The following is a 15,904-nucleotide window of genomic DNA, read 5'->3' as shown; positions in this document are numbered from 1 at the left end:
TGCAGTCTCTGGAATTAGGTGGTGCCTACGCTAATGATACTGAAATTAGATGTTTGATTAAGCAACTGGCAGCACTTGCCTTCTTGCTGAGGGTAGCGGGGACATACCACAGCCTTTCCTGAAGTTGTCTTCTTGCTTTCTTGTATTTCCTTTATTTTAAGTGATATCTCATGCTGGGTAGAATTTGAAAATTTGTAATACATTCTTCTCCTATACTACACCTGCCACCTATTTTTCTACATTGCTTTTGGTCTGTTTATGATATTCTCATAGTTAGTCTTCCCCTGATGCAAAACTTTTGGAGGGATGACATAAGCACATGAAATGACTGCTTGAGCATTGCAGTGTTAATTTAGGAGCTGTAATGCACTGTTTGCTTAAGAAACAGGCAAATGTGGATGAAATGCATTTACATCTGTCATCCAGTGAGAGTTTTCATCCAAGTGTGAAGAGCATTTGCTGCTAAAGAAAAAATGTTACAACACATATCCCGGAATAGGGCTACCTCTTCCATGCTGGAGTACTGGCAACTTGTGTCTATGTATATTATGTGCTGAAGTACATTGCATGGGTTTGCACTGTATGGGATGTACTATGGAATTTGTGGAGTAAAAACCTGTATGGCTGTTATGGGAAGGTTTACTTACTGCACCTATAAAGCCATTTGCAGGGCTACATTAGTCATACTATTCTGTACAGTCACAGATGATCTGTTGGAAGACAACTGCGTGATACAACATGAATATAAATATACTAAAATCCATGTGTTACAATTCTTTTTTTTACTTCATAAATGTTTATGATATAAGTTGTTATCAACAGTCACCATGCAGGATCTATAGAAACCTATTCCACATAATTCTCCTTATTCAGAGCACACAGGTTACAGGCTCTCAGTGGCAAAACTAAAGGTGGGGAAGTCTGTATATACATCAACAGCTGGTGTGAAAACAGTAATGTCATTACTAGCCATTGCTCAGCTGACATTGAATACCTTATAATTAAATGTCATCCACTCCACTTACCCAGGGAATTTTCAACTATCTTTATAACTACAGTTTACATACCTCCAAGTGCAAACACAAATGAAGCACTCGCCAACCTGTACCAGTTAGCCTGTGATCCAAAAAACAAGAACCCAGAGTGTGTCAACATTTTAGCTGGGGATTTCAATCAGGCCAAACTGAAAATTGTGCTACCAAACTACCAGCAGAATTTAAACTTCTCTACAAGAAGTGAAAACACACTTGATCAAGTGTACTCAGGCATTCAAAGCAGTCTTCCACCCCCATCTTGGTAGCTCAGACCACATTTCCATCCTGCTTATCCTCACCTATAAAGCAATGCTAGTAAGGGAAAAACCTTTCAAGGAGCAAATAAGGATCTGGCCTGAAAGAGCTCTGGACTCTGCAAGACTGCTTTGAATGCACTGACTGGAATCTGTTTAAAGAGGCTGCCACCACAAATCAATGTATTAATTTGGATGAGTACACTGAAATGGCTGTGGAATACATCACAAAATGTATAGCAGATGTCACCACCCTGAAGGATGTGACCATTACAGCCAACCAAAAACCATGGATCACCAGTGAGGTATATAAATTACTGAGAGCACATAATGCTGCCTTTAAGGATGGAGACAGTGATGCTTTGAAAAAGGCCAGGGGTAACTTGAACAAAGGTGTGAGAGTATCAAAATGGCCCTACAGTCTAAAAATACAGAGACACCTCACTGATCAGAAAGATCTCAGGCAGCTCTGGAGAGGGATACAAAACATCACAGACTATACACCACCATCCATGCGATGTGATGATAACCCAGACTTTTTAAACAAGCTAAACATCTACTTCAGTAGATTTGAGGAATCAAATAGAACCTCACCAAAGAGACTACCCATTAGTGCAGATGCCACATCACTATGCCTCAACTTGGAATAGTTATGCAGGATCCTACATAGGGTTCACCCGGGCAAAGCAGCTGGTCCAGATATGATTCTATGGAGGCTATTTAAAAACTGTGTTGATCAGCTGGCACCAGTCTTCACAGACATTTTCAATATTACTCAGCCAGGAAAAAGTGCCCAAATGCTTTAAGACCACCAACATCATCCCTCTACCCAAGAAACCATCTCTAGCATCATTAAATGATTACTGGCCAATTGCACCTACCTCAGTAGTGATGAAGTGTTTTGAAAAAATGGTCAAGGATCACATAACATCCTGCCTACTTACTACATTTGATCCTTTACAATTCACATACAGGCCATATCATTCTACCGCAGATGCCATAGCTTTAACACTTCATCACACCTTGGACCACCTGGAAAATAAGGACTGTTACGTATGCATGCTGTTCATAGACTTCATCTCTACCTTCAATATGGTAATTCCACAGCATCTGCTGTCTAAGCTAAGTAATCTAGGCATAGAAAACAAAATATGGAACTGGATCCTCAACCTCCTGACTGAAATGCCACAAATAGTTCGAGCTGGAAAACATCACTCAAACAGCATCACCCTAAACCCCAGGGTCCCACAAGTTTGCATACTCAGTCCACTTCTTTTCACAGTTCTAACACATGACTGCACAGTTATGCATCAGTCAAATATAATCATCAGATTTGCAGATGACACCACAGTAACTGGCCTTATCAAGAGGGAAGATGAGGGGGCCTAAAGGAAGGAGATGAACCAACTCATTCTTTGGTGCACTGACAGCAACTTAGCACTAAATGTTGGGAAAAACCAACAAAATCATCATCAATTTTAAGATGGAGAATAAACCAATTCATAAGTTGAGTTTGAGTGCATTTTTCCAATATTTAAGAGATGAGAGACAGTATGGCAATTGGGCGGAAATTCATGATTTAGGTATTGTCGTTGCCTTTATGAAGGGGAATGATATAGGCTTTTTTCCAGATGGAGGGTACATAGGATTCTTGAATAGATCTGTTTATGAGAATACTGATGGGGTAGCTGATAGATTTGGCTGACATTTGCAGATACTCAGGTGGTAGGTTATCTAGGACAGAACTACTGAATTTAAGTTTTAGCAATAACTTAGTTATGGTGGAAGTAGGAACAAGGAAGAGCGTAAAGGGCTGGGGAGGGGAATTTGGAGCAGAGAAATGAGTTTTTGGGTTGTTATTCTGACTGATTTGTGGAAAGGCATCAGCTAGTTTGGATATAGACTCTATAAAGTAGGAACTGAACAGTGAAGCAAGTTCTGCAGTGTCTGTATGTTATTGAATTGCTTACATGCAGGCAGTCTATAAAATGAGTAAAATAATCTTCACTGTGCTATCAATAAACAAAAGCTCATAATATTACTAGGAGAACTAAGATTAAGAAGAATCAGCTCCTGTCAACTGAGATGAAAAAAGTAGGAATCATATGATACAGATGATACTGTCTGGAAGACTTTCAGATGGTGACCACAGCATGTTGAAGGAGAAGTGAATGCGTGATGAGTAGGAGCTGTAAAAATATGACTTTGGACTGGTCAGGAATCAAGTAGGTGACAGTTCTCACTTAAAATACCTTATTTTTCTGGCGTAGTGTATCAAGCCCAGGCATCATTTTGTGCAGCTTGGTTTGGTTTGTGCGAGTTAGACAGACCTCCCCTCCATCCTTCCTTTTCTCTGGTAAGGGTGGTTACTTCATTGGGCAATTTAACACAGTGGGGCAGTATCAACAAGAGGTCATCACCAGTACAATAATTCAAAAAATCTGTTTAGATAAGATTGCCTTTCTCATAAAGTTGTATAGTATTAGAGGGTTCTGATGTGTAGCCAAGGCCAAATGAAACATTACATCCCCTTTACTATGCCAAATACAGAGCACAAGACGTTGGGAGCCTTTAGCTAAAACATGACCTAGAGTTATCCTCTAGTGCTGGAGTTTCAAATACAAATCACCACAATGAGCACAAGAATATGATTGCACTCAGCCAACGGCCACATAACATTACAAATTTAATAAATTCAATTTATCAATGTATGAAGCAGTGCTGGAAAACATAACTTCCATGATGAAATAAATACTGGGTTCAATTGTTATGTTATCAAAGCAAATACATTTGTGTATTTAACACTATAAGAAAAGGTAAAAATGTGAGTGGATGGTTTGAAAGGTATCCAGAGTTAGTTGCATTAGGGAGGCTGTGAAATTATAAGTAACACTTCACAGTGATTCTGAAATACAGCAAAAACTAGCATTGCAGTAGAATATGCCCCTTCTGAGAGGGTATGTCACTTCTGATTGTGAAGAAGTCACATTAATACAATATCCACACTAATGCACTTCAACATTTCACTCTAAAGCACATACTCCAACTCTAATATGCTCTAACAATCTTTAACATCGAACATATGCCATTTTTTTCCACACATTGACTGCCTCCCCATTCAAGAAAGATACTCACTTTCTCCTTATGTTTCTGCTGCTATATTGTGATGAAAGTGAAAGAATGATTACAATAATGTATTCGAGCATGTTTGTCTTAGATACGTAAGCATTGGCCTAGCACCACGTCATATTTATGATTTCACCATGTTCATGTAAATTTGTTTTCACACAGAGATTGCTCCTAGAGATATTTATTTTTAACAATCACTTTGATGTGTAATTAAGAACAAAGTGAAAGAAATAACGGACACAATATCTATTTAACTCGATTCTGTCAGTCAGATCCACATTCCAAACATTGATCTCTACAATACAGTACAAGAAAGAAGACAATGTGAATGGATTGCTGCTGTAGGCAGTCTATATTGTTACCACTTTCCACAGATATATGTGGTATCCTGCCAATATTTATAAAAATAAAAATACCTTCAAGAGAAAAAACGCCCCTGAAGACTGGAGTATCTGCTGCTGCTGCTGAAATCTACAGTCAAGGGATTAGAGCTTGCTGGGCAAGTACCAGGATTAGCTGCTAAGAGCAATTGACCAGAAATCCTAAGCTCACATAGCAATAGTAGATGGATTAGTTAGCAATGTGCCATTATGAGAGAGGGAGGACAGTGAGAAATAATTCATTCATTACTTCATTCTTTCATTCTCTGATCAGCTTTTTTTTCTTAAGCAGGATGATGGTAATTCCACAGCTTTGAATAAGATAAAACAGGTAATAGGAAAAATAAATTAAGTGTTTAGCAGGCCATACATTGACTGATGGTTCAAAAGCTTGAGGCCTTTGGTCTACTAGCATCATGCAAGATTATAGTTCACCAAAAAGCAAACGATGAAGTGTGCTGCGCGCTTTATTTTGTAAAGGTGTTTGATGAGGACAATGGAAACTTAGAGCATTAACTGAATTATCTGCAACAAATCTTTCAACTAATCAATACATATTAGCATTCCTGAGCTGATAATGTTATCTGCATGCTGCAGGAGATTTTAAATCTGCATCTGAGGAGGTGTCATGGAAAACTCACTTAAGAACATTTTTGAGCCCAATCCATGTCATGCATGTCATCCTTCCCTTTCCAGTATGTTCCTCCCATCTTGTGATGACCATTTTTCACACCTTAAGTTCTTATGTTTGTCCAGTTTTTTGAAGCTTACCTTGTGAAGCATTATGGATTATGTATGCATCTAGTGTCTTGAAGTTTACCTTGTGCACCATTATGTATTATGACTCAATGCCATAAGCTGATGGATGCTCGCAGAAGGATTAGAGATTTAGTATAATTACTATATCATTAAAATATGTGGAAAGATTTCAATACCAAGTATTTGGTGACAGTTAATGCATTTTCTTTGTGTCCTGATACCTGTACTCACTTATCTTAAAATGTGTTTTGTGTGTCTGAATTAGTCAGAGTGCAAGTTAATTTTCATTATCCTCCTTATTGGTTTTCTGAGGAATGGCCCAGTTATTATTATTATTATTATTATTATTATTATTATTATTCAATTGGCATATGCAAATACTGTTGAAGTGATACTCATCAAATATAATCTTTTTTAATACAGGTCCCTTGTGAATGCATATCATTTACATCAGAATTAAAACAATAATCATTAATAGGTCATGTATGCCTTTGATTATCTGTTTACACTGAATTGCAGGAATGTTCTTTTTATAAACATAATTTGCTACAGGTGAATCTGTAAGACAGCTGTGTGTTAGCTGTGTTGTATATATATCTACTACTGAGTTTTGGAATGGAAATGACAGCACTTAACTAATATAACAACACACCTGTGTACTTACCTTATTACCATGCTATTGTGAAACTGAGTAAAATATGGATGTAGTAGTAGTATCTCAGTGTCATTCCATATTTTTTATCATTGCAGGTAAAGAGAGCTTACTGATGCATGTTTATCCAAGCATGACATTATGAGGGATACATAGCAAAGATTTCAATAGCAAATTCCCACCTTATCTCCACCCTACTTTATGCCTCTCCAGTATATACCAACCTAAGGCAATGTGATCTAAACAAGCTAGAGACCTGCTACAACAAAATCGCCAAATTCGCCACAGGGGCATCCTACCATAGTCACCACTGTCTCTCACTTGCTGAACTGGGCTGGCTTGAACTCCCTCACCTCCTTCAGTGGTATCAACTCTCACTCGCCCACAAACTAGTAAACCATCCACTAAATGTCCCATCCCTCCAGAATCTACTCCAACCCTATCGCACCACCAGACCACTAAGATCCAGCAACAAAAATCACTTGCAGATCACTAAAGCCAATAACTCTGCTGGTGAAGCACTATTCTCTTGCGCCATAGCCAAATTATGGAACTCACTCCCACCCACAATTACCTCTGTACCATCATGCACCAACTTCAAAACTTTATTAAAAGCGCACCTAAAAACACGCTGGCTATGCCCTTGCAACTCCCACTCTAATATCATCCACCCCATCCAACTACTACCTTTCTTTCCACTCCACTAACTACCTTGATGATAACAAGCTCAGATGCTCATAAGCCTAGTACTTATTATACAGCAGGAACTTCTCATTGTTACATTTGTTAATGCCTGTTATGTACTTCACAGATAAAGATTCTAGTTGTCTACTGATGTACTATGTTCTTCATCTGTAAATATGTTGTAAGTAATTTCTATGTTAAATTGTTAATCGCTATGTAATCCAATGTAACTACTGTCTGTTTATTTTACTGTGGAGCTTTTTTCCCCGGGCCTCCACTGAAAATGGACCCACGTTCAGTCGGACACTCCCGGTCAACAAATTTAAATAAATAAATAAAAATAAATAAAATACATGAGTGCAGGTACATTTGGCAATTGTGATATCACATAATGAAATACAGTGCATAGGACAGAAATTCCCATCGATGGCCTCTTATAAGTATGGACTGTATACATCTTAACCTTGTTTCCAGCTTATATACTTCCTTTGAGCCAATCTACTGCTCCATATATTGCCCCGATTTCACCTACCCACTATTCTGCACTCACTGGTACCACTTTCTCCACTTGGCCCTCATTTTCTGATCTCTACTTCACCTCATCCTCTTCTTATCTATTATTTCAAACCACATTGTGCCTTATCTGTTTTACCAATTCACAATTTTTCCATAATGTTTCTCCCTGTTGCAAAAACTATATTCCTCTTACAAATATTGCAAATACTGTATATACTAAAATGTCTCACTACCCTCATGTTTTTACAGATTGTTTCTGCCTCACAGCACTTAATTTTCCAGTTTGGCTCTTCACTTCTGTGCGTTCTCTGTGGAGTCTGCCATTTATCCCCATGGCTGTGTGTTTTTTACTCAGTGCTCTGGTTTCTTCTCTTGTCCAAAAGATGCAGTATAGGTGAACTAGCAATCTTCCAATGCCAATAGGTATGCTTTCCATGTGTGAAAGAGTTTTTATGTTCATCATGCCATCATGCCATGTGCATTCATAGGTTATAGGTTCATAGGTTATTTTCCAGTGTTATAGGCCAAAGGCTCTTTGAAAAACAATATTGTTCTTCTTTCGGGAATGGGCGTGCCTTAGTTGAAGGTTGGGCTTCGAGCTGGCACCTCGGCACCCATAAAAAATCTACTGCCAATCATTAGAAGACCAGAGTTCCGCTGTGGCTCTTTGAACAAAAATGGCTCTATAAAATCTACATTAAAAGTTTAATTCTTAAATTAGTTATCTAGACCTTTCTTGAAATTATTTAGGATAACAATACTAACATAGTTTACTCCTTCTCAAAGAATGATAGTTGGGTATAACAGAATTGATGTTTCTCTGTTTAAATGTCAAAGTATTATTGCATATGGTTAGATTAAGCATTGGCTGCAAAAGATTATCATTGAATGCTTTGAGCTCTAGTATTGATTTTTCTCTAAAACATCTATAATGGAGGAAGAACAAATGGAATGCTCTCTGTACACTGGCATTGTACAGACTCCCGCCAATTCAATTTTCTGTTGCATAAATGCAAAAGGTGTTGTTCTACTCAATCAAAGACCATATGTGAGACACATAAAGTTGGACCAGATGACATTTATCCCTGAGAGAGAATTATTTTAGCATTAAACCCAGGCAATGCATAGCCTTACTTTTGATAGAGGTAACAGGTTAATCAAATGTAAGCTTATTATTGATTGTAATCCCTAAATCTTTAAATTCCTTAACTACTTCCAAGGCTGAACCATTCAGAAATATTGACTGTAAATGATGAATTTACATTTGTCAGAACTAAATGAAAAAACATATCCATTAGTCCACTTGCTGAAGTCAGTTAATACTTTGCTTATGCTATTTAAATTGCCACTGGATTATACTAAAACAAGCAGCTTGCAATCATTCACCCTGCCCAGGATTAGGTTCTCTAACTTGTTCTGACATAATTTCTTAAAGGTTTTGGTAGAGAAAGGAAGGCCAAAGGGGCACTAGCAGCAACATTTACCAGTTTATCCAAGTCCAATAATAGCTAGCATAATACCTCATAATAATGGCACGAGTTATTTTTACTATATAGTTGGAAAAAGCATTTTTTTTACCTATAGTAAGAGTCCAGTGACATAGATTATGTTCAAAATGATGCATCATTTCTTGTGCTGTATGTTACGTTCCTCAGCAAAGTACTTGTTGAACATGTAACCTCAGATGTAGGCAGCAGCAAACATTTTATCAGGGTGTTGCTGTCAGAAAAAAAATATCTTTACTTCCCAAAAACATTCAGTTGATTTTTTTCCAGAGTGTGGGTTGGTGTATGTGTGTATGTGTGTGTGTGTGTGTGTGTGTGTGTGTGTGTGTGTGTGTGTGTGTGTGTGTGTGTGTGTGTGTGTGTGTGTGTGTGTGTGTGTGTGTGTGTGTGTGTGTGTGTGTGTGTGTGTGTGTGTGTGTGTGTGTGTGTGTGTGTGTGTGTTTTAACATCAGACCTGAACACCACAGCCAGGTCTAGAGTCAGGAAAAGATATGCTTAGCAACCTTCAGATGCCAGCTAAGGTCACTGGCAGAAAACAGCAATACAGAGTTTTAAAAATACACAATTAAGTGAACCCTATATACAGTAATATCATATTTAGTTGGTATGCTGAAGAAATTTCTTTGGAATGCTTCTGACATGGGATATATCAGTCCTCTTTTCCAGAAAATAGCTCTTAAAATATGATACGTCATTTTGGAGACCAAAGAAGATAATGACGTGTACATCATGATCCATGGTATCAAACTACTTTGAGAAATTCAGAAACAGCTCTGAAATTCTCTACAGTATCTCACACACACACACACACACACACACACACACACACACACACACACACACACACACACACACACACACACACACACACACACACACACATATATATATATATATATATATATGTGTGTGTGTGTGTATATGCATATAGGTCGACTTTTGGGGCAATCCCAATTACGTGAAAGTCTACTTAAAAGAAAGTGCACTTTCAGTTCAACCTGTAAAATAAAAAATAAAATTAAACACTGTAAAGGCAGTTTTGCTGTTTTGCTGACTTTTGTTTGTCAAAAGAACGAGCTTTTGACAAACAAAAGTAGACCCATATATATATATATATATATATATATATATATATATATATATATATAAAATAACACCGCGAACTGTGAAGACTTAGAATTATTAAAAAAAAAAACTTCAATATCCGTTCAGCATCAGTGTGCCTTTCTTTTAGTCCATGTTTTATATATATATATTTATGCACACATACAGATACATAGCTCTTTTTCAGTGTGCTATGCGGGATATAGAATGGTGCAGTGTCAATATTCTACACAAGAAAAACTATCTTGAGTGTAAAATACTATTCAGTCCTGTAAAAAGTTAGCTAAGAATATGTGCAAAACCATCTCTAATACATTAACAAGTGGACTCAGAAAGGTAATGGGCCTGTAGTAACCTGCTTCCAGTAAAGTTTGTTTACATATACCCAAACGTTGTCCCAGACAACAAGCTATTATGTCTCTTATTACACCTTATAGGCCAGACATAAAGCCTTACTTTGGTATTACTAAAAATACAGATCTTGACATAGATATCATTGAAGTTCCAGCCTGGGTTAAGATTTGCAACAGAGATGTTATAGCCATTGCTAAAATTTGGCATGGACTTTGGTTTCATGGCTAATTTTGTTAAAGATGTGACCATACACCTAAGGAACTGTTAGTAACAGACAAACTTACATGTTTATGGGCAAACGCAAACAAACATCTGCTGTCTGAATTTACAGAACTCATTATATTAATTACATTATGTGGCAACCAGGAACATAAGTGTCATGCTTGATTCAGCTTGAAAATGTTACTGCTATTTGTTACTGCCATTTTGGAAGATACTTTTGAATGGATTGACATTAGCATTATATCTGAAATAGCCACTTAGGGATTTAGACTCCAATTTGATCGATCCATTCTGAAAGTTTCACAACTTGTTCTGAGACCACAGATTTATATTCATAAATATGCTTTATCAAACATATCCTTAAGATGAACTGGGAGATATGGCAGTAAGGAAGTTTTCTTCTTACACCAAGGTTAAGAGAATTTAGAGATGGTATGTATAGGGATATAAGGGTCTGGAGGTACTGGGTGTTACACATAGACTTGCTCTCCTACAGGAATATCTTTAATCCATTTTTTGTTTGTTTGTTCAAAGAACATATTTTTTGACAAGTTTGCTCCAGTGAGTTTTGAATTGACAAGTTGTATCTTAATTTATAACCCTGGATCCATTCTATGTGCCAAGGTCAATAACTGCTCTGCTCTGCTGAAAAGATTGATATACCACAGAGTGGACTCTGACTTGAAAAACCAAAGAATGTTCTAGCAGCTAGTATCATGATGACTTTTTAAGTGATCACACACGTCTTTCCTCAAACCTATTTATTTATTCTTCATGCAACAAAGTTGTGAAATACTTTAATACTTTTATTATAAATATTTAACAAACTGTGTCCTTTCTAAGTAAAGTCGGAACGAATGGCGACACATAACTATGAGGTACCGCTGAATCAAGTCTACTATGCAGATGTTGCGTCAAAATGATACATACAAAGAATGGACTCTGCACATTTTTTTCACAAGTTATAAATAATTGCAAAGAATTAGGAAAATATGTTACAGTCTTGCAAACCTACAGAAAACTTTTGGTATGCTTTAAAATAATTAAAACACTTGTGCCTGCATGGCTCTTCTGCTCACAGCACACTGCATTCTGCACCTGAGACCCATATCCTAATATCTGTGGTGTGTGCCATGTTATTCATGATGGTAGGACACAGGCAGCTACTACATGGGAACATTGCAGTACTCCCCGAGAGACCTACAGCAGCAGTGGATAAGGAGACAGGTACAGAGTCTTTGGATGTATCTACTGCAGCTGCATCCAACGTGAGAAAGAAGCAGGTGTAGAAATGTGAAAGTCATTTGAAAAAGCCAGCAAAACACACAAACACAAATGTGAAATAGCTCAGACTTTGGGCTTATGTAAACTTGAGTGAGTGAGAGGAGGTAAAGAAAGAATAATAAAAAAGAAGAAGAAAAAAAAAGAAAACATGTTTATTTGGTAATTACAGCATTTAACTGTAATAAAGGGGAATATGATATATTAAAAAGGAGTTTGAGGTTTAAATGATGTGACCCATCTGCACTGGCACTTGGCTTCATTTTACAGGAAATTTTGAGTATGGTCTGTATTTGTTGTAATGGGGACTTGTTCAAAGGGATTGAAGAGATTCCTAAAGTTTTGGTCTTACAGTGGAAAATGCATGGTTAGAGTGGTGTAGTTTCGTAAGTGGTGTCTGGAGGTTGGAAGCAGACTGTGAAAGAAGACTGAGATTGTATGAGGAGGTTTTAGTAAAGACTTTTTCTCCAAGAGATGAGCAAGATTCAGGAGCTTTTGTATTTTTTTTTTATTATTTTTATTATTTATTGCCATTGTTGACCAGAAAAGTATGAATGGGCTATGCAAAACCCCTTTACAGCAGAGGCCTAGGGAGAAAAGCTCCACATGCATATATTATGAAAAATACTTCCATTAAAAATTAACAAAATGCAACAATATTAATAAAAGCTCAATATGCATATGTTAACAAAAATACTTCAATTACACACGACAAACAATATTTATAGGAATGTACATAAATTAGAACAGAAAACCCAGTAAAAGGCCAGCTCTTTATTTTATTGGAAGCCATTTAGCCTTTAAAGCATAAGGCAGTGTTGATCTCAAGGCAGGCAAGTTAATAATGAAGTGGTATATTTTATTAGTGATTGTAATGTGGTTGTTTTTTTCTTTGAGATTGCAACAGTTACAGGTAGCCCATATTATAACTGGGCAATGGGGCTCTTGCTGAGACTAAAGAGTAAGTGGACATTCTCCTGTCTAAGAAGAGAAGATAATTTGTATTGTCTATGTTTTTTATGTGCAGTGGAAGTTGAGAGTTGGTCTAAACAGAGTCCAAGGGATTTGTTTAAGTTCAAACTTTCAAGGGTCCAGGCTGGTTTGGCTAGCTTTTGACAGGTCCCAAAAAGCATAGCTTCAGTAGGAGTCTGTGTTAGAGAAGCCATTTGATAGGGAAGATGAGGTCATGTTGCAGCTGAGTTTGAATTTGTGGGTGGGAGTGACTAAATCTGAAGATGACCATGTCATCATCATATAAGATAATAGGAATGTGGTAAAGGTCATAAGGGAGTTTACTGAAGACAATGCAAAAGAGTGATGGTGATGTGATGGAGCGTTGTGGGACCCCTTTGAGGAAAGGTGCTGCAGTGGATATACTAGACCTTATTTTGGCCATGTAAAATATTTTGATGAGAAGTCTTAAAAAATGGAAGGGAGTATAGACTTATGCCAATTTTTATCAGTTTATCAAGTACTAGTGAGTGATCTAGGAAGTCAAGGACCTTTGTGAGGTGTATGAAGACAGCTCCAGTAAAGTTAGTTTTGCTGACATTAATCAGGACTTCATCAGTCATGCTCAATATCACAGTCACAGTCATGTTGTGCCAACAACTCCAGAAGACCTGCTATTTTTGATGAAAAGGTGGCATTGTTGTAGGCTTGCTGTTAATTGAATGTGTATAATTATTTCAAGAATTCTTCTCAAGTTTAAAAGTATGAAACTAGGATGAAAGCCAGTGGGACCTTTTGCATTTTGGTATTTCAGGAAAGGTTTAATTAGGAATGTTTTCCAAATTCTGGGTATGGTGCTTTTTGATAGATAGGGTTGCAGATATGACTGTTGGGAGTGCTGAGGAAGTCTTTGCATAGATCTATAAACCAGAGGCTGACATTATCAGAGATCAATGGGAAGCAGGCAGATATCTGGTTAAGTTGTGTTTCAATAGCTTTGCTTTTATTTTTTTAATAGAGTGGTGCTATGAATAGAGGGGATGTTGACTCAGGGTGGTGTAGGTGTTGGAACGTGCTAGATTTATTGAGGAAGTTTGAAATGGATAGTTTAGAGTTTTGGTAGAGAATGGCACTTCAGGAGGAGTTGTCATGAGTTTTACAGCCAGTCATTTGACTGCTTTCCTTCTAGAAATATTTGGGTTTATGTAGGAAAGAGTTTTGTTTGGTCTTGTAACAGCTGTTTTTGTGCCAGTGCATTGTTTGCTTGCTTACCTGGGTTGTGTAGAGTGGTAAAGCTGCAATATGTTTCTGTTTTTAGATTCTCCTTCCATTTTTGCCATACTTGGTCTCTTGGTTGCAAGAGATTCTTTGGTAACACAGATATTTTTGTTTGGCTTTAGAAGTATTTTTTCTTATGGGGGGGGGGGGATTTGGGGAAAGAATTCTTCTTCAAATAGAAGAAGAGATTGGGTCAAGCTGGTGGCTGCTTCATTTGGGTCTCCTAATGAGACAATGGGCATCCGCTTTTGCAGGATACAGATTCCTTAAGCTTGGTAATGATGTCAGTGGATTTCAGCCTGAATGTTACAAGATTGTAGAAGTGTTTAAGTGTTACAAGTGCTACTTGCAACAGTGTTCTCTTCAAGTTGCTATTTGCCAAGTCACTCCACAGGTGTTGCAGGTCATTCTGCAGTACATGCAGCTGTTGCATATCCTTCTACAGGCAACACACCATGCTCACCATTTCTATCTTAGTTTGTGTGGCGCAGCTGTTTGTGCTTGATCTCTGACTTGCACATCTGCTGACTGATGTCATGTGACGTTTGATGCCACAGATTGGGAAAAGGTCTGGAGTCATTTCAGCAACACACACACCAACATGCATTCCCCCTACTACATATGTACACATTGGAGGCAATGTAGTTGAGGGATACACTCTGTGGCCATGACCCCTGTATAGCCTGTGTGGAGCTCACATTTTCAGGACATCCACTGTCAAGCACAAATGATGCAGAACATCTGACCTGTCCCTCTAACATCACCTCATATGTGAGGGAAGTATGTAAGCCCTACAAAGTTAACATTGATTACAGTACTACTTGACATCTAACTGTACCACGTACATGTTGCCATCATCTTCATCAACAACAGGTGTCTTGCTAACTTTAGCCATATGCCATCCTGTTCTGCTGAACCCTGTATCTGTGGAACCTGTGAAAGCACAAAGATAATATGCCTATGGTAAAGCTGGACAATATGCTTCACTCCTCTCAATTTGTGGTACACACACTAGTACATGACAGTTCTATGAATAGCTCATGGGCACATACATACCATGTGGTGCAGGGTGTTGCAGTTGAAGCCCCAACATATTTGGAGAACAGATCTGTGGAGGTGTTGTGCTGAATAACTGCATCTCACAAGCAGGTTAATGTGCACCATTAAAACACACCTAATCTAAATAACCTAAAACCTTCCTTACAGTCACTCAGGTAGATATCACCAGCCAAGCTCCCACATCCAAGAAACTGCAAGGTATGAAGGTGCTCTAATCCATCCCAGACAAGAATACCAGGAACACTTTCACCTCTGTGAGACTCATTTGCATTGATGGTTCACCTTCCTTGGTGGACATGACCCTGGCAATGTTTTGAGCCTTGATTTACCAGGCTGTATCGCATCTGTGACTCCTCAGTGCACCTGTTCTAGTGTCCTCTATAAACATGCACAGCATTGGGGTCTATATTACTAGAATGAAAGCTTAAATGTTCGAATCTTTAAAGGTTGACCTTTACAGATTGAACAGTTAAACATTTGAAATAGTAAAAAAGTATATTAAAAAAACAAATATGTAGAAAGGGTTTAGGCAGGGAGGCAAGCCCCCCCACTGCACCCCCCACACTCCCCACTACTTAAATATGACAACTCCGAGATCACACTTCAGTGAACGACAATGCGGAAATGGGAAATTTCCCATTCCCTACACTGTAGCACAATCTTGGAGTTGGTATATTAAAGTAGGGGGTGTGTGGGGGGTGCAGCCCCCCACATGGGGTGTGCAGGGGGGCTTGCCCCCCTG

Source organism: Protopterus annectens, chromosome 1.part0 (assembly GCF_019279795.1).
Source record: "Protopterus annectens isolate FY-2018-M chromosome 1.part0, PAN1.0, whole genome shotgun sequence".
NCBI classification, from domain to species: Eukaryota; Metazoa; Chordata; order Ceratodontiformes; family Protopteridae; genus Protopterus; species Protopterus annectens.
This window is presented reverse-complemented; position numbering follows the sequence as displayed.